The sequence below is a fragment of the Eumetopias jubatus genome, unplaced genomic scaffold (genome assembly GCF_037043125.1).
Source record: "Eumetopias jubatus isolate StellerSeaLion01/CBP00866 unplaced genomic scaffold, mEumJub1_p1.0 scaffold_1, whole genome shotgun sequence".
Classification (NCBI taxonomy): domain Eukaryota; kingdom Metazoa; phylum Chordata; class Mammalia; order Carnivora; family Otariidae; genus Eumetopias; species Eumetopias jubatus.
This window is the reverse complement of record NW_028274807.1, coordinates 132,386,016-132,407,403: the sequence shown is the minus strand read 5'-3', so window position 1 is coordinate 132,407,403 and position 21,388 is coordinate 132,386,016. Positions and strand designations below refer to the sequence as shown.

Here is a 21,388-nt window from a genome sequence, read left to right as displayed (position 1 = left end):
TATGGCTACATGTAACAAGATTATACAAGAGAAACAAAAATCACTGCTCAATTTTGTACTCCTTTCTAGATAATGAATACAAAAGATGGATGAAAAAAGAATAGATAGGGATTTCCCTCCTAAAGTAACTGGTGCCTTAAAATGTGTGTGGGGTGGGGGTGGGGAGAGCAAGGGGGAGAAGGGGGAAGAAAAGAGATAGAGAAAGAAGACCTAAAGAACTTCCAAAAGTCTGAATAGTTATTTCCAGAATCAATGCATTCCTCATTTTCCCACAAGCTGAAATATGTAATAAATAATAGTTCTTTGTATGTAAAAGTATTCACAAGGCATGCCTTTTGTTTAGTTGTTGTAATAAATTAATATATTCTTTGGTTGATAACCTACAAAAGTAGTTCTTTTGTCTCCCAGCATCTTAAACAAGAACAACAACAAAATGAGTATTGGTTTATTTCTGCAGACAAGTCTGTTGCCAGCTATATGAACTTGTGACTGAATAAGCTATGGTATGCTGAGTGATGGTTAAGAAAGACTACATTAAATTAGCAAAGACTGAAATATCTGAAGGCGGTTTTCAATTATTTTTTCATGTGACAGGTTTGGATTGTAAATTAGGCCTAAAAGGTCAGGTGACAGGCACCTGTTCCTCATTATTGTAAAAATCTTTTGGTTACAAACACTATTAAGCTAAACACAACCTGGATATACAGCAGGGACTCTATAAAGCACTCTAGTGGTTTTTCATCTCCTCTGTAAATTTCCAAGAGGGCCATACATTGATATGCCCTTTACACAAACAAATCATTTCTTCTAAGACTTGTTGTGTTGGATGACTCTTATATTAGTACTTGGGGTTGATGAAATATATAAAATAAATGCATATGACTGACCCAATCTTCAGACCATGTCTAGACATGTTATCGAATGCAAAAATATTTTTAAGCCCCTCTTTTTCCTTTACAGTCCACTGTTAAATTATCAGAATTTGTCCACATTTTAAATAAAAACCTCCTCAAATTGCCTTCTGTCTTTTTTAGATGAGTTCCCATTTTAAATAATGTCATGAAAGATTTTGCTAAATACTTGTGTATAAGGAAAAAATTAGTTGCTCTATATACCGTCAGAGCTTTGTGGTATATAGAAAATGGGAAGAAACCCACATTTTACATGAATGCTGTTAGGAAGGGTGTCATCATTTGATCTTCAAACTTGCCACTTCTCTCAGGAGAGTTCAGTAATATTTCTACTAGAATTAGAGAGTGTGATTTGATTTTTATGAATGGTTTACTTTTAGATTTTTCAGACAGCAGAATAAGCATACATATTGAATGGACCTAAGTAGCACAAGGTTGTGAAATATTAAAGGTGCCAGTTGCTTTTAATTGGCAAAGGAGGAAGATTTTTGAGTAAATTCAGTAACTCAGATTATTAAATTCTATATTTAAATATGTACTTTGTTTTAGTTTTGTATAGTTTATGCTTATTATATTTAGTATTCATTTTTAGCATTTGTGATCAGATTATAGAATAGTCATTACTCTTGCTTTTCAAATTGATTTGGTTTTCAAACTCCAGAACTCTGGGATGATTTTAACAAATTGGTTTACATTTTGACAGAACAGAGTTAAGTTAATTAATAGATCAGGCACGAAAAATCATCCACGGTAGGGTGTATTTTCTGGTAAAATGAAAGTTATGTTTCAGCATGATGAGCATCAGGCTTCAGTAATCTGTTCCTCGTGTGGAATGAACACTTCCTACTTCGAGCTAGCAGGCACCTACTGTTTATTTACGCTGCATTAAACTGACAGCTCAGCAATCAGAGGAAAAATATTACTTACCTTCCTGAAGTAAATACCAGTTTATAGGTTAGTGCATGTATTTATATTCCTGTCACCACTAAATAACGGCTCTGTCTCCATTTTAATATCTACCTGTACTATAATCCAGGGCTTCAGACTCTTCCTGGTTGGGGGTAGGGGTCGAGAGGAGTTTTTCTTACCATTTACCAATGGCAAAACTTTAAAGAAGAGTAATATGATCTTATTTCTGTCGTGTGAGAACCAGTCGAAAGAAATGCTATGCACTTTTACTATACATTCCTCCACTGTAACAGCAAAACCCCCAAAGAGGCTGCATGCCACTTAAAATAGTCATCTTAGAGCCTCACCTCAGGACAAATAGGTTCAAACACACTGAAGTGTGTGTTTGCTAAATTAACTTTCTGCAAAGTTCCAAATAGATTACTTAAATTATCTTATTACTTAGGGAATAACTTTGATAAAGGGTGGTACCTTCAAGTCTTAGATGGAATGTTTCAGTTGTTAATGGAGATCTGCTAACATGAGTACAAAGGGGCTGATCGATCGATTGATTGATTGATACTGTTAGCTTTCCTCTGAAAATATTCTCATCCCCTCTGTCTCCTTGTTAATCTGCCAACCTTAAGAGAGATTTCAACTTTCTTATAAGAATAATACTAAATGCATTTATTGTTTTCTTTTTAAATTAAAAGTCCCTTCTTTTCCAGGACCCCTGGAAACATCAAAATACTGTCAAAGTTGAATTCTAAAACTTAGGATTAACTTGAGAAAATGCTTATTTTCACTTACATTCTATAAGTAGCTCTTACACCATCATCTACACACAGTTGTCAATCACTAATCACATATTCCATTGACATCAGAGCAGAATGTGGTCTTAATACAGCATATAAATCAAGTCTGTTACACAAGATTCTTCTTCACTATACCAAAGAAAAAGTGTCTACTATGGTAATTTATATATCGTTCCTGAGTGCTATTCTCAATGGTAAGTCTATTTAAACTTGATGTCTTCATAGAGTGTGATCAACACATTAACACACATTATTTAGTACTTTTGAACTTAAGCCAACGGTACCTTTTGCTGTTTATTTTTTTAAAGTCTTTTTTTAAGATCAGATATTTCATTTCAGAGTAAATAGATACAGATTGTGTGTATATATATTCAGGGTGAGATTTAGTAGCAGAGCATTTCTCCAGCATATTGGCCTATTTTTATTCTTTCAAGTTATTCTGTATCACTTCCACAGTTGTTGCTGTCTGAAGGTTCATAATAGAAATTCTAATCACCTCTTTCAATGGACTTTCAAGGATGTAATTCAGTTTATGTGATGATCTAGTTTAGTTAAGAGAGATAAAAATTAGTTAACTGGTACCCCAGCATTTATGTTCCTAGGTTCTGCTGAAATTTATTCAGTCCAGTTATTTGACATTTGGTAGTGAAGTGTCTTGTATTCAAAAATTAAGAGTTGGTTCAGTTTCCAGTGGAGGAAAGATCTTGCTGGATAAAACATTTCACTGTGCAATATTTTATTACACTCATCACTCATTTTAGAGCTGCTTATTGTTGCACAAATTTTTGAGTACCTCGGGGTGCAGGTCCCCCAAATGAAGCTGAAATGATTGCAGAAGAAGTAGATGTCAGGCTGCATCTGGTTGTGCCTTTACTAGAATGTCTGTGGACCTGCACCGGCCCCCCTCCTCTGTACCCCTTCCCCCCAGGTGTGCAGGAAGTGGAGGGCGTTGTACCGGGTGAAGTGGGTGGACTCTACTCAGAGCTATGACCTGATTTGTGACGCACCCTCAGAACTGCAGTAATGGTCCAGCTGCTTCACAGGCAACTGGTAACACCTCATTTGGGATGCTTCTGCCTTGCTAGCAGTGCCAGAGAGAATTTCGTCATTGTCACCTCATCAAAGACTACTTTTTGAGAGCTCTCCTATAGGGCTAGATTTGGAGAACAGCCTCTGATATTTGGAGGGTAAGTGCCAAAAAAGTTCCCCTCAGTTTCATATGGAGAATCAGGGCTACAACCACAGGGAGGAGAGACAGGCATTGAGTTTCCCGGGGAGATCTCTGTGTTGGGATGTTGCTTTTTCTCAGCTGGAGATGATTTGGGACCAGATACCAACAAAAATTCTTCAGTGGGCATTCTTCTTTGGGTGGTGAAATATGGTAGGCAGCTCCCAGGGGAAACTATGAGACCCTCTTTCCTTGAGATATTTAAAGAAAAGGTGGTAATCTGTGTGAGAGGGAATTCTTTAGATGCTGTTTTCCAGGAAGCCAGGCATATAGTAGAGTTGATTGCTGGAGGTTCCTTTCTAGTCTTACTCAATGGTTTCAGATGTGCCGTTAAGAGCATGTAAATGACAATTTGGCCTTTTAATGTTTATAATGTTAAGGACTTTAAGGTAAAAGAGGTTTTATGTTATAAATATTTTATTGTGATAATTACTATAAATAAAATAGAACCTAGTATATGCAGATATCTTTTGAAATGGAGATTGTCTTCAATATAGCGTATCTATAATTAGCTGTTTGATGTTGAATGCAATTGAGTTTTCCTGTTCCAGTGAACCAGACGATGGAAATCACTGGAGATTAACAACAGGGCTATGTGATTCTTGATAATAGCAAACCTCTCCCCATTCACTGATTTAAAAAGTTTTTTTATCAGTGAATGAAGAACTAAAACTGCTTTCAGTTGTAAATTTTAAAAGAATATATAGAATTGATAAAAAATAATCCAGGTGTTTTTCCGTTGTATTTTCACCAACTGAAATGATACTTGGATGTCCTGTTTAATGTTAGACAGATTTCTCCAGGCTGTGGAAGAAAAGAACAATATTTTAATAACTATTCTTTAAAAAAAATTCTTAGGGGTGGGCTCTCTTTAGGTGGTTTGAGAGAACTCAAAAACAATTTAGAACATTATTTTAAAAGTTAAAAAAAAATGACACCCTTACTTTGTATGGAGTCATTGTATTTTAATAATACTGTATGCTTATTAGTGTTATTAGAGCAGTAGACAGTTAATTACAGCCTTTTCTGAGACATGTTAACTGTATATTAACAGTCATGTTACTTACATACAAGCTGCTGCTTGCTAGACTCTTTTAAAAATATTCTTTTAGAATGTATAGAGTCACATTTTTGATCCAGAATCATCAAAATGTTTTCTACTACAACTTAATTTTAAAACTTTTCACGGGATATATAATTTTCTTTTTTTTTTTCCTTTTTTCTATTCTCTTTTCTTTGTAATTGTTATTGACTTGGTCACTTTTGCCAGCAGCATTAGAAATTGTTGCCCCTCAGCAGTTTTAGCTTTCCCACATTGTATTTTGAGATGCCTACATTTTCTTATATTTGGATGACTCTGGCCAACATAAGCCATTAAAAACTTATTGAGTTGATTTAGCACCTCTTCATACTTCTTTTTGTAGAATGATTTTAGTCACCGTTTTTGTAGTAGCCAAGTTATGTTTTCTTACAATTCTCTATAACCTGATATTTAAGATATATTTGAGCACTTGATCACAGAGGTAGTTCTAAGTCTATTTCCTTTTCCAAACTTCAACCCTTGGTTTTGCTTTGGCTTCTGGTATGGCAGAACAAAGGTGCCTGGACTAGAGTTTAAAGCTGGACTTAGCCTTACTTAGACAATGCTACTAAATTGGTTAACTATTTGAATTCCCCTGGTTAATTTGGATATGTAGACCTTGTAAACTTATACTATATAGCATTTTAAAGTCCGCTAATATTTCCACTTTATAAATTTTTAGGTGCTGCTGTTACTTATTTCCACAAGGTATTAAAAGACTACAAAAAAGAAATTCAGTGTAAGCTACATGTCTGTTGTGTTCTATAAAATAGTAGAAACTCCACAGTTAGCATCCTTTGCCTTGCATAGTGAGCACTCATTAAAGATTTGCTAAACTAATAATAAAATAGTAAATTTAGCTTGTGCTGAGAATGATTTAATGGGAAAAGAGACTTTTTTCTCTAATTTTCTCTTTTTGCTGGGGTTATCTGGACACTTAATCTACACATGTCCCAGTTTTCTGGATAATTGAATGTTTTTCTTCTTTAACTATGTGCTGTGTCATTTTTTGACAATAGCACCAGGGTCTGCTTTATCCTCATTGTCTCTGACCTTCAGGATTAGGTGAAGAATCTCAGTTTAGGTTCATGGTCCTTTGGTGGTTGGTGTAGTAACAGACTGTACTGGAGTCAACAGAGAGCGCTCCCCTAAGGTCCTTGCAGTTAGGTCACCCATGTAATGGTCTTCCTGATATCATAGGACCAAAAATACTACGGACTAGTGGCCCATGGCTGATTGACCTCTACCTGTTCTTTACTAAAATGATGATTTTTTTTTTTCTGGATCCCACTGAATAAATATCTGTCATGATCATTGCTTAAAAAGAAATTTTTCATTTAGCTATGTACGTTGTTGAAAAAATATTTTAAGATTTAGAGTACTTGTATTAACAAAGATTTCACTCCATTCCTTAAAATTGATGCTAGAGTTGCAATAGGAATGCATCTAAAACATTCTGAAAAGTTCAGTGAAAGTTATTTAAAAAACACTCTTGCTTTTTAAATTTATTTTCTTTTTGAGACCTGTATGGAGCTATTTGCAAGACAGCCGTATCTAGTTCCACAAAAGGAATTATTCCTCAAGCAGTACACTGCTGTGTGACCTATTACATTATCATGCACATTCTGTCTCTTTAAAAACAGTCTCCTCTATTTGCCCTATTAATTGTTGATATGTTGCCATCCACGAGACAAAAATTAGAGCTGTAATTAAATAATCATGTGATGCTCCTTAGTGCCAGTGAGAGCAAACTCATTTTTCCAGGCCCTGATGGTCACTGATTATTGTATTACTACTGGCTTGCTTTATTTTTTTTTTAATGATTCTCTATCTGTAGATTACCTAACTACTGTCCTTCTTTTCAAAATTAAAGAAAGTAGGGAACATTCAGCCAGTTAATTGGCAAGAGGTCCTCAGGGTTGTAAGGTAGACATACCTTTTTTTTGCTTTTGGTCACCTGGTAGGTTCTTTGGGGAGGCTACATCAGTGGTGTGGTTGCCTGCCATTTAATTTACACTGGTGTTTTGGCTGGGATGGAGGCATATGGGGAATGCCAGGAGAATTACAAAAGGAGCCGGGTATTAAAATTCAGAAATGATTAAAATTGAAATAAAAGGATGCTGCTTCTTTGCCAGTACTCTGGCAATCATAATGACACATAGAGATTAGTTCCCACCTTCATCTTTTCCTTCTTTCTCATTTCCTCTTGTTTATTGTTGACACATTTTCCTTATGTCTGCCTCCCGTCTCTGTATCTTTTTGCACCATTATGCATTCATTCCTACTTCTCCCTCTTTCCTTAAGCATGGAGAAGCCTACTTAACCTTATTATAACAATAACAGAATAGGCTATTAATATTTAATATGCACATGATTAAAATTTCTCTCCCTTAAACATAGGTCAGCTGTATTATTATTAACCGGCATGTAATTTTTCATTTAAAATATTCTTATTCTGCCCTTGCTGTTTCTAAAATGTAGTCTACTTTAGTAGTGATTTAATACTTAGTGTTTAGAAAACTGTGGTCGGCTAGTGAGGAAAGAACTTACCAGTCATGGATAATCAATTATGCATGAATTCAAATGTAACAGATGGAATCTGGTGAGTTAAAGTTTCTCTTTGCCTTAGTGGGTTTTTCTTTTTCTTTATTTGTTTGTTTGACACCTGTCTCTTATATAGAGATAAACATCTAATGTAGCATGTGAGAAATTTCCTTATATCTTTATGTTCTCTTTAAAGTGAACTTCATTTTTTTTTAATTACACTTGAGGGCAGAGAATTTTTTATGCGGTCTTAAAGATGATGAGATTCTTTTCCATCACTTTATAGATACAGAACCTGATTCTGCTTGACTTACGAAGGGTCACTCAGCAGGCTGGTAAAAAGGAAGAAGCAAGACCCAAATCTTGGTTCCTTGTCTTTTCTCCACTACTCTTCCCACTGTCATTTTTCTTCTTTTGTGGGAGTTGCTTAATTCTGGGTTTGAAAGAATTTCTGATGGAAACTGTGGTAGACTAGTGTTAAAGTGGGTACTATTCTCTTCTATGGTGAACAAACGTTATCTGTGAACATGTATAATGTTATGCTACATGTATATTAGATATACGTTTATTCATACTTGGATGTTGGCCAAGCAATTGGATTTCCCAAACCTACTGAGAATGCCCCAAGATTTGGTTTATATCCTAAACTGTGGCATATGCCAGCCATGAAGATGCCTTTGCTTGCAGTATTGTAAATTCTTAGTGACAAAACCCCTTTGTGCAAAGTGAACTAAAAAGTTATTTTTGAGAGCCTTGTTATTTCTATGGAGAGATGAGTTTAATTTTCATTGAGTATAATGTGAATCTGTGGGTTTTTTTCAGTTGTAGAAATAATAGAATGGTGGGTATTGTCCATCTTTAAAGCAATATAGTCTCAAAACAGTTACAAGCTGGTCCCCATCAAAATTTTTCATAAACATGCTGTTTGTTTCTCTCCCAAGTGTATTTATATATATAAAAAAACAATACAATCGAAAATAGTCTTTACATAATAAATAAAAATAAATGATTAAAAAATAGCCTCAAGGCTCACTAGTTCTGTTTTTAAAGTTACACTGTAGCATTATTTATCAACTTTTTGCTTCATATCAGCTGGAAATTTGCATGTATATTTATAGTCCATGTTAGTTATCTAATGAATTAAATCCCACAATAAACACACAAGTTAAGAAAGAGGCAACTACAAAATAGGTAACTGGATATGCTCTAGCAACAGCTGTACTGTGCAGCCATTTTTTAGTACTTTATTTATGATTTTATACATAATAAATATGTAATTTTAATTTGGCTTCACTATTCATATTCCTTAGTCATGCGTCCATCAGAAAAATACATATGGGTAGGTATGAAGTCAGTGAGACCTAATTTATACATGAATTTCCAACACATTGAAAATTCCATTATTATTTTAAAAATCCCCAATATAAAATCAGTAAGAATAGATGATAGGAAACAGAATATAGGACAATATTTTATGGAAAAAGATGGTATTAGATATTATTGCATGTAGAGGTAAATAATCCTATTACTGTCACTAAAAAGTGACCGATAAAATTAAATTTGAGAGCCATTTGGGCTCTTTATAACCAAAAAGTTCTATTTGTTTATTTTAAAAATTTCCTTATGTCTTTATGTTCTTATCCAGAGACAACTTAGAAATTATTACACTGACTACTTTTATACCATTGCTGCACATCTGTGGCTATCCTGCATGCAAGTGTTTGACACTCTTACATGCTGTTTAATTGGGAGGGTCTACTATTTTATGAGTATAGTTAATTTTTACTCATTCAAAAACATCCAAAAAAGAGTTTTTGTACTTACAGCACTCTTATTTGTTTGTTTTTGTCTATGTTTCTTTCTCTGCTTTTGCTAACATGCCATGGAATAGAATAAAATCTGAAAAGAGAACCATTTTCTTGCATCAGAGGACCATCAAATTACCTACTTTGGGTGGGATCTTGGTCTCTAATTACCAATCCATGTTAATTATCCTTGGGTCAGGTATTCATCATGTGAATTAATTATCTAGCATAGACTGGACTGTGGCTGTTGGCGGGTAAGGACAAAGCAATGGAAGGTTGGCGGTGAGGAGAGGTTTGTTCAGTATGTTGTAGCTCATTATTTTTCTGCTTGGCATGATATTTTCATGATAATATGTATATATCTGCCAATTTTAGGAATATATGAAAGATTGTTTTCCTTTAGTTTTGTTTTGTTTTTAGTTATTTTGTTGGAGTAAAAGATACATAACATAAAATGTTCCATTTGACAATTTTTAAGTGTACGATTCTGTGGCATTAACACATCCACACTGTTGTGCAGCCATCACCACAATCTGCTTCCAGATCTTTTCCATCATCCCAAATAGAATGTACTTTAGTTTTTCTATTCAACTTCTTCTTTGCTACAACACATTTCTAGCATTATAGTGGTATTTAATCATTGTTCGGGTATGATGCAGTTGTTTCTGGTGGTGGCTTTCTCTCCTGATGGACAACCCCTGTCCAGTGCCTTGTGGCGATGGGGATGGCAGTACAATATCAGGTGAGGCCTTTGGATGATACTCCCCAGAAATGATGTGGACAAACATTCAGGTCTATTGTAACCTCAATATGTTCCTCCCTCCAATTAAGCCAAGAAAGATTAGCATACTATTCACATCACTAAGAAGATTTGGTTGATATGTCTTGGCTAAAGTTTGATTGGAAAGTCAAAAGTTTGACTTCATTGGAATTAAAATCCCCTGAGCTTCCTGAGAGTATGGCACAGCTGCGGGGCTGTGACGCTCTGCCATCGATTGGCTCGTTGGCATGGACGATGTGAATACTTCAGTTCTGCTTAAGTGCAGGACTTAGCCTGGAAATAAGTTGAACAGTTTTTTTCAACTGTTCAAGAGGAAACCTACTCAAGGTTGAAGTTTTCGGGGAGAAAAACTCGTGCTCATCTATGTTGAAAAAAGACAGGAAACCAGTATGGTTCTGGCTCCAGTAAATAATAGACTGGTTTTAGAGTTTTACTTCCATGTGTAATTTTGTGGTTAGTCACTTATGTCTGTAATGATGAATCATATACCTGCACAGGATTTCTGGCACCTCAGTAAATCTCAAGTAAGTGCCCAAATGCTAATTTATCGTGGTTCCTTACACACCATCCCTGTTTCACCAAATCAATGATCTAATAGCTTGCTCCCACCTTTTTGTTGTTGTTGTTTGTTTGAAAACAAGTGGCTTGCCTGCCCATACATTCCTTAAATTGGGGGCAAGTGCTGGTTCCTAGAACAGCCTTAAGTTTTCCAAGTGACTCCAGGTTTGGGTTAAAAAGCTCACTTTGAAGATGTCCTGGCAGGTATATTTGACTTCCTATCTCCAAAACATGAACTTATCCAGTAGATGCCAAACCTGGCTGTACATGGGCATCACCTTGGGGAGCTCTAACAACTAAATGCCTGGCTCCCATTCTCGGCCATTCTGATTTTTTGCAGTGGGGTGCCGCCTGGACATCTGGATTGTTGAAGGAGCTCCTCAGGTCACGTCGATGTGCAGCAAATGTGAAGCCACTGAACTAACTTCTGATCCTGGCACCTGGCTTTACTTCCTAAGATTGCAAGAATCTAAGATTCTTATGAGCACTCTCTCATAAGAACAGTTCTTGGATTCCTTTTCCTGTGATGACACTGTGGGAAACTCTAGGAACACAGACATAAGTATACCCTCTGAATGTGTACAGACTTGGCAGTTCAGAGGAACAGATAGGTAGATAGAGAATGTCCCACTGAAGGACAGGTAGTGTGACGGAACATCAAAGGAAGTAACTAAAAGCTGGAGAAGGATTCAGACAGGAGAGGTGCAATCAAGCTGTATATTAAAGGCTATGGCCCAGGGAGGTTCCCAGGTGAGAAGCGGGAGGAAGTTCACTCCAGAAGCAACGGGGGAGGAAATGTGGCAACCTGAAACTGTTAAGTACTTTGGTAGGGATAGCAACACTGGAAGATCAGCAGCAATGACCGGATTCCTTCCTGTCCCTACTCAATTTTGGATGTGAGTCTAGATAGAGATACCAATTTTGATGGAATTACTGCCATTGTGCTTTGTCAAGGCTATGATCCATACTGACATCTGTGGAAGGAAAGGTAGCCTTTAAAAAATTTTGCTCGATAAATTTTTGCTAAAATGGTAATATTTCTGGGTAAAAGACCCAGATATCCAGTCAAGTTCTAGAAGCCATCTATAATGGCTCTTCATTTCCCTTATCCATCATTCCCCAAACTAGCTCTTTGCTCAGTTTTAATAATGACCCTTGTCTATTAAAACCATATCACAAACTACCAGTGGGTATTCACATCCACCCCAGAGTAATCAGGAAATAACTTTTGATCACTATCAGTCTGTCTATAACTGAAACCTCACTTATTAGGGGGAAAAAAAAAAAAAACCTTAAGCCCCGTATTTAGAGTCCATTATCATTTCTCTTTTATCTCCCCTGAAACATATTCAAGCCTTTTACTATTGTTTTCTGCAGTACACCATTGTTTGTTTTGTATCTGGAACACCCCCCACTCCCCCCCACCCCCTTTTGAGTAGGTACCTACTTTAAAGCTTCCAAAAGAGCCATTTCTAATGGCAACTATTCTTACTTAATTCACGGGTGGGAATGAGGGTGGGAAATGACCCTGTGGTTTTTAACTTCACCTATGAGCTATTTAAATGTTTATGGAAAGCAGCATTTGGGGTAAATGCATATAATTCCAAATGTACAATAGGACCCTTTCAAATACAGACATGTCTAGAAAGTTGTCTTAAATTTGTGTGCGGCAGCACACAAGCCTCATTCCATGCAACTTTACAGATCTATGGGCTAATTCTAAAATGTAAAATGATTTCAATTTGGACATCATTAGAATGTCTGAAAGCCATTCAGCACCTCTAAGACTCTTCCTGGCTATGTCCTGGATTTACTTAAGTTGTCTTTTATAGAAGTTCTCTAGATAAGTGCTGTCCAGTAGAACTTCCTGCAGTGGTGGAGGTGTTCTGTAATTTACATTGTCCAACACAATGGCCACTAGCCACATGAGGCTATTGAACATATGAATCATGACTGAGGAACTAAGTTGTAAATTTTATTTAATTTCAGTGAATTCAAATTTAAATGTTATAATCACCTTTCCTAGGGGGGGTTACCGCCTCCTCACTAGTGCAAACTCTAAAAGGAATTACCATTGCATTTAGCAGTGGAGGTTGGTTGCAAGGGACACCATGAGCTTTTTGCTCTCATTTATTTATTCATAATGTAAATATTGCAAGGATGGTGTATGAATTCCTGGTAATAGGCAGTGAGCAAGACAGTCTCTGCTTTCATAGGGCTTACAGTCTACTATGCGAAACATTTATTAAGCTAATAATTAGCCAAATTGTTAATTGATTAAGACTGTGATGACTGTTACAAAGGAGCAATGCAAGAAGCTATGAGAAATGGGGGCCATGCCTTCTTGTGCGATTAGTCAGATTAGCTTAAAGCTAATCAGAGTTCCATTTATTCACTAAGCAAGCAAATTACTTTCCCTTCCCCAAGTTCAAAGTTGGACCCAGGGCTGTCAGAGTGGGGCAGCTAACATGTGCCATGCCATGACCTCCAAAGATGTGGGGTCTGTTTGATTGAGCTTCATGCATCCGCATATACTGCAAACTTCTGAACTTGATCAAGTAGATTCTCTCCTAAATTGTGCAGTTGTGATGATGTCAGTCACAGATAAGATGTGAGAAGAAGGGTGCAAATGTTTACAGGATATTGCATTTCCTCTTCAATATATGTTTTGACAAAGTTGTTTGAGTTCCAGCCCCAGCTTTTTCCTCTCTGTTCTTACAAATTTGTATTTGGTCCATTCAAGAAACGATGTGGAAATCAGTCCTGACATTCCAGACAGACAAAATGAGACACATGACAGCAAAACATATGGCTCAAATCGACATCCTTATATGGCCAACACAGACCATATTCCCAGAAATTCATATATGGAAAACACCACCTGCAGCTAAAGCCAAAAAACAAAGAGTTGACACGATAAAAAGAGCAATATGCTACGTAAATTGTGCTGCTAAGAGTGTAGAGAGATAGCCAACTGTATTTGAATTTAAAAAGATGAAAAAAAAAAAACAAAACAAAACATGTCCTTAGAAAGTGCTATGGTGGTAAGCATTGCTTCGCTAACACAGTCACTGGCGGAGTTGCCATATCTTAAAAGCGTTCAAATTCTAAATGCTTTCTCTGTTTATTACAAATGTATGTGCTATTCAGAACTCTGAATGTGTTTTAATGCATTCGGATATCTGCCTGCATATTTATCTTAATATGGTGCCATCTGAAATATGCAGTAGTCCTTTCATTATTTTTTTTAAATCTTGTGTATCTTTTACAATATTTTATCTTTGCTACCTTTGTGTAGCCAGTTTGAATGCCTTCTCCTGTGATAAAAATTTGATGCATTCTGTTTTAACTGTACATCCACATGTTAAATAGTTCATGTATTTGACTTGCAATATTTCATGTTCCTGAGGTTTTCCATTTTGATAGCTAGATTTATAAAGTTTATTTTAACTTTTTTTCTATACTTGCTTGCATCTTTATTACCAAATATAAGATGCCTGTATAGAATAAATTGATGTTTTTTCCCCCTCCAACATAATAGTTTATCCTCACATATGCCTAGGAAGGTGGTATTTTCCTAATTATCTTTTTTTCTTCTTTATTTTAACCTGGGTTTACACTGGCCAGTGCTCAGGGTACAACAAGTATTCTAAAGAGGGAGATACTATGTAGTAAATAAGTCCATTAATGTACTGTACCACTTGGAGGACATAAACCTCCTTGTGTCATTTCTTATATAGTTCTGAAATAAAGAATGTACTTGAAGGAAAATTAGTATATATATATGTGATTAATATGTACATAATTGTACTATGTCGGCATTCTTTATAATAAAGTCATCATTAGATGTCTCTATCCTCATTCATTTTATCATTTTCCAAGGCCATGTCCATCCTTATTACACACTTAGGTCGTGTTTAAGAATTAGCTCGTAATTCCTGGATAATAGGTGCTATTCAAATTTTAAAATTACTATTTAATTCCCATTAGTTATGTCAGTATTGGCCAAGTCATTAGGAGACTAAGGCAATCAGGATCTTTTTGTCTTATATTATTTGTGTAAATGATAGGATAAACATATTTACAATATTTTGTTCCATTGTGTTTTAATATTGACATTTTCAGTAGCCCTTTTTAGTCTTCTTTTCTCTGCTCAAGTTCTGTATTATCCAACAACTTTCACTCCCTTTTTTTTCTTTTTTTAATATTTCACTTGAGCTGAAGTTGCATGGATAAATTTTGTTTTGTAGTCCACTATAGTTTTTCTACTTTCTAAAAATTTTGCTACTATTTGTAAATTTGCACAGTGTGATACTAGAATGCACTGTTCCTACTGAAAACCAAGCAGGTTTCAGGGAAACATGTCAGGCATCACCAGTTTGAAGCAACTCTTAAAATATACATCTTGGAAATTCCTAATTTAACCTATCATTGCAAAAATCATTGCCATAGAGATTATTGATAACTGGTTATCTGTGTTTTTCTTTTAAATATCAAATATCTTTCTAAAATAAGCTTAAGTACTTCCATCCACAATACCAATTCGGATACCCGTGCTACATTTTTCCCATGTTTGTATTTTTCCTTATTGATTGTGTTTCTTATACTTCAATTAAAAAATCCTCCTCCATATTTCCCCCACGGTTCCCCTTTTAAAAATGTATCATTTGGGCTTTTTGGTAAAGATTGCCTTATATTTTCTTGTTTTTGATGTGTTTTGTGTTTATTATCACATGTTCTTCCTTTGCTCAAGGCTTGGGTTTATATGTGCCAAGATTCACAGTTGCCTTCCTCGATTTTGACTAACCTTTCCGGTTTGTGAGTGAAACTTGGGTGCCATTAGAGTGATATATTTTCATTGTGTTTCTCCTTGTTCTCCCCAGGAGGCCATTATTTCCTATTCTTTATCTACTGCTTTACCTTCTGCTTTTCTTAGATTTCTAATGTAAACAGTGTCTCAGAGTGTATTGGTAGCTTTAAAGAGCTTAATTTGCATATTTCCCTCTTATCTCAGTACTTGTGCTAACTTGTTGCTTTTTTATGTGTAACAAAATGTTTATCTGACTGATTTTTCTCTTTTCCCTACTAGTGTATTCTGAAAAATAATTCTTACAACATTTCTGTTTTTGTTTAATGATTAACTGCCTTCAGGCTTCTAAGATGTTAGTATTGAAACCCAAGCGATAAACGCTGCATCTCTGTTTTGAATGAGATTGTAATGTTCTTCACTTTTATAGGAACTGTATTTAATGGATTATCTAAATAAGAGGAGCACACTTCTGTACTAATGACCATTAATCTAACTGGGTAACTTACCTTAGATTACAGAAGTATTTATTGCTACGACAGATGTATTTACCAACCTAAACTTTTCTTTCACCCGGTATAAATTAATTTAGGAATGGTGGCGCGTCTTCTCCTTTGTGATAACAAGTCACATCTCTTTCAAGTGACCCAGATTTTGTTTGACTTGGCCACTATGGGCCACGTTATTTCTTCCTCCAACGTGTTCTATGGCTCAGAAGTGAGAGACTTTTGAACCTACCCCTGACTAGATACAGAAAGCTCTTGCTCATTTTTTTTTTTAAACGTCGGCTCTTAATAGTTTGGGATTCAACCTCCTTTGAGGATAAATATTCACGAGGGCTTTTCAGGGCTCCCGGCCTTTATTCTTGTGCAATCGTTTCTGTAACCCCCGCGCTTCACCGGAGAGATCTACCTCCCGAATGTTCCCTTTGCCACTTCCTGAAGTCCCCCTACCTCTGTACTCTGTGCCTGTCACCTGCACTCCCGGGCCCCTCTCCCGCGAGGCCAGTGCGCCCTTCCTGCCTGGCTTGCCCCTCGGGTGCCCGCCCGCGACGCTCCCGACGTACTCCTTTCTGTGGCTTTTGCACGCGTGGGTGGTTGGTTAGTTTTCCCCAATGGCCCTCGCCACCTCCTCTCTGGCACTTTCTCCCCCCCGCCCCGGCCCCCCGCCAGTCGCGTCCCTCCTCCCGGCCCGCTCACTCTCGCACACCTGCCCCTGCCGCCCGCACGCCGCGCGCTCCCCTCCCCGCCGAGGCGGCCGCTGCCTGGGAAGCCCCCTCTCCCCTCCCCTCCTCACCCTCCCCGGCGCGCCTGGCGGCGGCCGGCCCTAACCCTCGCGCGGCGCCCTGTTATTCTCGGTATTGTGTGTAATAAATGTCGGGCCGCCTCACTCTAATCAAGCTCATTACAAATTCTTGCGCGCCCGGGGCCGGAAATCGTGCGCTCCCCCCCCACCCCTTCCCTCACTCATTCACTAGTTACTTGTCTTTCTGCTTTTTAACTCGCCGCCCCCGCCCCCTCCCCCAATCCCGGCCCTCCAGCCCGGGTTTTAATCCCCATCCCTTTTCCGCCTTCTCCTTGCACCCTGCCCCCCCCCCGCCCCGCCGCCTTCCTCCTCCGCTCCGCACCCCCTTCCTCCTCCTCTCCCTCCCCCCTCCTCCTCCGCCGCCGCCGCCACTTTCTCGCTCGCTCCCGCTCCCCGGACGCGGCGGATGAGCCGGCCCCGCTGGGGAAGGGCTCGGGGCGGCGGCGGGCGGCCGGGAGGAGGCTGCGTGCTCGGGGCTGGGGCTGCGAGCGGGGTGATTTTGTATTAAAATGAGGAGGAGGAAGAAGAGGCAGCCACAGCGGCGGCGGCAGCAGCAGCAGCAGCAGCAGCAGCAGCAAGAACGGCGGCGTAGAGGGCTGCAGCCCGGGCGGACGCGCGGAGCCGAGCTGGGCACGGCGGCGGCGGCGACAGCGGCCGGGATGAGTCAACTAATAATTTAATGGGGGCAGAGACGGCAGCGCGGGGGAGAGCGAGCGAGAGCGAGCGAGGGAGAGAGAGAGAGAGAAGCAGCCCCGTCCGGGGACTCGCGCTCACACGCACGCACACACACACAAACACACACACACACCTCTCCCTGTGCCACCCAGCAACAACCGGCCTCGTCACAACAACAGCAACAGCCGCCCTCTAGCCCGGCCCGGGGACCGAGCATAAAGCCGGGGCGACTCCAGAGGACGCTTCCCACCCCCTCTTGCATTTCGGGAAACTCCTCATCAGTTTTGTTGGGGTTTCTGGGTTTCTTTTCCCCCCAAGTCCCAGTGCCATTGTGGTGCTCGTTGTTTACCTCGGACTCTGGCTGAGTGAGAGCTTGGCGACTTTTTGGGGGGAGGGGGCGGGGAGTTTGTCGCTGCTGAGGCGGTAGAGGTGGCTGGGGGTGCCTTCTGATTCTCTCCCCCTCCCCCCAAACCCTCTTTCTCTCTCCCTACTCACTCGGCTTCCCAGGCGCTCGCAGCCCCGCGTCAATGGGCTGGGAGAGGGTCCTCGGGGCTGCTATCAGCGAGGGCCGAATCAAAAGTGGCATTTCAGTGCCTTTCCGGGGCTCTTTCCGCGACCTTCTGCCCCCCACCCTCGCTGTTCCCCGGTAGATGCCCTCGTTGGGGGTGCAGGGCTGTAGGAAGAAAGTTTAAGGTTTGTTAATAATTAGTCGCAATTGTTGGGGAGGGGGTGGGGGCGATTGGAAGGGAGGTGAGGTGGCCTTCCCCTCTCTGCGTTCTCCGGGGTTATTAGAGAATAATATTGCAAGTGACAGCCAGAAGTAGACTTTCTGCCCTCACACCGAAGAACCCGAGCGAGCAGGAGGGAGGGAGGGAAGCGAGGGGACCTTTTTTTCCTTTCTGGAGACCTTGTCCGCAGTGATTTTTTTTTTTTTTTCTTTTTAAAAGAGAATCCTCAGTCACCACCTCGCCTCCCCAGCACCACCACAGTGTACAGCTCATAACGGGTTTTGCTTTGTTTTTACGATTTTCCCCCCAACGAATCACTTGTCAGATCAATTTTATCTTCTCCCTCCTCCCTACTTCCCACTCTCCCCTCCTCCCCCATCGAAAACCCCGTTCTCTGAGGTTAGACATTTTACAAACCATATATGTTGTTTTTCGAATTGTGAATTTTTTTTTTAAACCCCCTCTCCCATGGCTACTCTTCTAGTCGTTTACTTCTGCCCTTCCCCCGCTTAGGGGGGCGGGGGTAGGGGAAGAGAAAATAATACAATTTCAGGGGAAGTCGCCTTCAGGTCTGCTGCTTTTTTTTTTTTAATTAAAAAAAAAAAGGACATAGAAAACATCAGTCTTGAACTTCTCTTCAAGAACCCGGGCTGCAAAGGAAATCTCCTTTGTTTTTGTTATTTATATGCTGTCAAGTTTTGAAGTGGTGAGTTTCAGGTCGGTTTTGCTAATTTCACTCAGTAAAACTGCAGTGTTTCTGTTTCTAGATAGTACTTTGCTTCTTTGTCTCTTTAAAAGGTCACAGTGAAAGCTTGGCCTGGATCGTGCCGGCCATATGGAATGGATAAGGGCACAATCTCTTAAAATGTGATTATGGGGTTCTTTGGGGGGCGAATGAGGCGATCCAGCAAGGAACTCGTTGAAAAAGATCCCACGTTGCAAAAAATAGGTTGTTGAAACCGGAATTTCGTGTTTTTCTTTTTCTTTTTGGAGGAAATAATAGATGTGTCTGATTTCACTGTTTTATTCAGTAATGATCATATATAGACTTGGTTTATGGACAGGGAAATGGGATTTTGAGAAAGTAGCCTGCATTCTGTGTGCCAACCAGACGTTACACTAAAATGCGTTTTAAAATATGTAACTCAAAGAAACTCTTCAGCCTGGCATCTGTTGAGACCGTAGTTAGTTCCCGTGCTGTCAGTCCAGCAGGCCCCGTGGAGGCTGCTCCTTCCAATACCATACTGAGATTTGGTGAACTTTAGCCTTGGGCAGAGTTTAAATGAGTAAATTGGGTGTTTTATGTGCATGTAATTTCGCTTTATAATATAAAGCTTTTTACAAGATGACTGAGTGTTTAATAGACTCTTATAGGTGGGTATTGGAAGGATAATTTTGCATGACCTATATGATGTTTTGATTGTCAATACATTAACTAAATTGTAATCTATCACTTTCATTTGCTGTACAGTTTATAATGCTGTTAAGCCTCATGACTACTTAATATGTTTTGTAGCATTAACTTTGATGCTGTTGTCTATTCCCCTCCCCTTTTTTTTCTCAAATTGCCCCACGGGTTAAGTATTTTCTTTTCAAATCATATGTTTTAAAATTCATCTTCTGCTCAAGGGTAAGGCAACCAATTTCAGAAAAAGCAGCTCTGTATTATAATCCACATAAAACATTATAAACAGTGTTTTGAATAAGTTAATAATCATTGCTCTCTAATTTTGGCTTTAGACTGTAGTTTAATATAATGGAAAAGAGTAATCTTGATAAAAAGTGGTTAAAAGAGGCACATTTATTGTTAATGAACCTCATAACCAAAAACAGATGGGACCTCGATCAACGGTAAACCTTTAGTTCTCAGCGTGCCACCCTAGAGTACAAGGATAAATGGCCATTATTTCTCAAACTTTATAGTTCTTCAATTGGCATTCTTAAGGTTGCTTTTAAACCTACAGATTACCATTGCTCCCCCAACCCCATTCACCTCTTTTCTTGATTATAATGGACAAAGTAATCTATGGTTAAAGAGGGAAGAAATGCTTACAGAAAGGCCATGCTAATACAAGCTGGCTTTCAACAAACACAGATCTCAGTAGCTTCTTTGGTACAATAATTTTTTTTTTTTTTAAGTACAGGATATGTTGAATTACCAGACAGCTGGAAGAAAGTGGTAATTATTATACTCTTGTTAGCTTTCCTAAATATGATCTCCTTTCCCTTAGTATTGGTGAGTTCCCACACATAAAGTACCATGAAAGTTTATAAAATAATTCTGCTAAACCTGTTCTTATCAGTTCAATTAAAAGTGCATTTTAGAAGTGACTTTGATATTGTACTAATTGCTTTATTATAAACAGTATGAAAATTGATGTCCAATGTATAATATAACTGAAAACAATTATCTATGTTTTTTCTGAAGTCAATTAAGATGTTGACTTCATTGTGTACCAAGATTATTTTTAAATGCTAGTGACTGTGTTTTACCAAAATCATCAAGATTTTTTTAAAAAGTGAGTTTGGCACTTCAGTCTAATATGTATATCACAAAGTATTTTCAAGGTTTTTGCTATTTAAATTAACAGCATTCTATTACTAAGAGACACCTAAATATTAATGCTAAAACACATAAGTTGTAATGCTTAAGTACCTGGGGTTTTTAAAGAAATCCTTCATTTCTTTCCATTTTCTTAAGGGTGATGTGATCCAATCACATGTTTGATCCAGGACTTGACTAGATTTTTAACAGGTCACCTAATTCTTGAAACTTTAACAGTAGAAAACTTTTTCTGTGAATTAACCTGTAAAGCCAATGAGGAGTTTAAAAAGCAATTATTTGCTACCTTCTTTTGATGTGGTATATATATATTTTTTTCCTTGTAAAAAACTGTAAAAATGTAAACATGTACATCAGATTTAATTAATATTTTGGACTGATAGTCTTTCCATTCTTGATTAAAGTGTTACTATTATGTTCTGTAATGAGTTTCTAATTTTTAAAAATTGGGACTACATAAATATGTTGTTTTCTTTTTACTATACTTGTGGTAATTCTTGTTCTAAAAGTAAGCCCATTTCCCCCAACTTAGTTTTCTTGGTAGGTGACAAGTTACCTTTTTATTCTAATATGCGTAGCTACAGTTTCCACAAATTATTCTGTTAACTTGAATGGAAATGTAATACTGTTATCTAAAAATACAGTAACATATGAAGTATATTATTTACCTAGTTAAGCAATTTTACAAGTATGTTGTAT

General features: G+C 38.3%; 1 protein-coding gene across 8 annotated transcripts in view; it reads left to right on the top strand.

Annotated features, from left to right (window-relative positions):
- Positions 1-21,388, top strand: part of SATB1 (SATB homeobox 1) — a 98,937-nt gene that overhangs the window by 2,517 nt on the left and 75,032 nt on the right. Inside the window, exons 1-2 of one of the 8 annotated variants that reach the window (XM_088026327.1) lie at positions 17,100-18,832; positions 20,271-20,305. The exons of 4 other annotated variants lie outside the window; for them this stretch is intronic. The gene's annotated coding sequence lies outside the window, so the exon portion shown is untranslated. Of the gene's footprint in view, positions 1-3,589; positions 3,802-17,099; positions 18,844-20,270; positions 20,306-21,388 lie in introns of those variants that run through there. 3 more of the 8 variants (XM_088026329.1, XM_088026325.1, XM_088026334.1) reach the window with 3 other exon arrangements.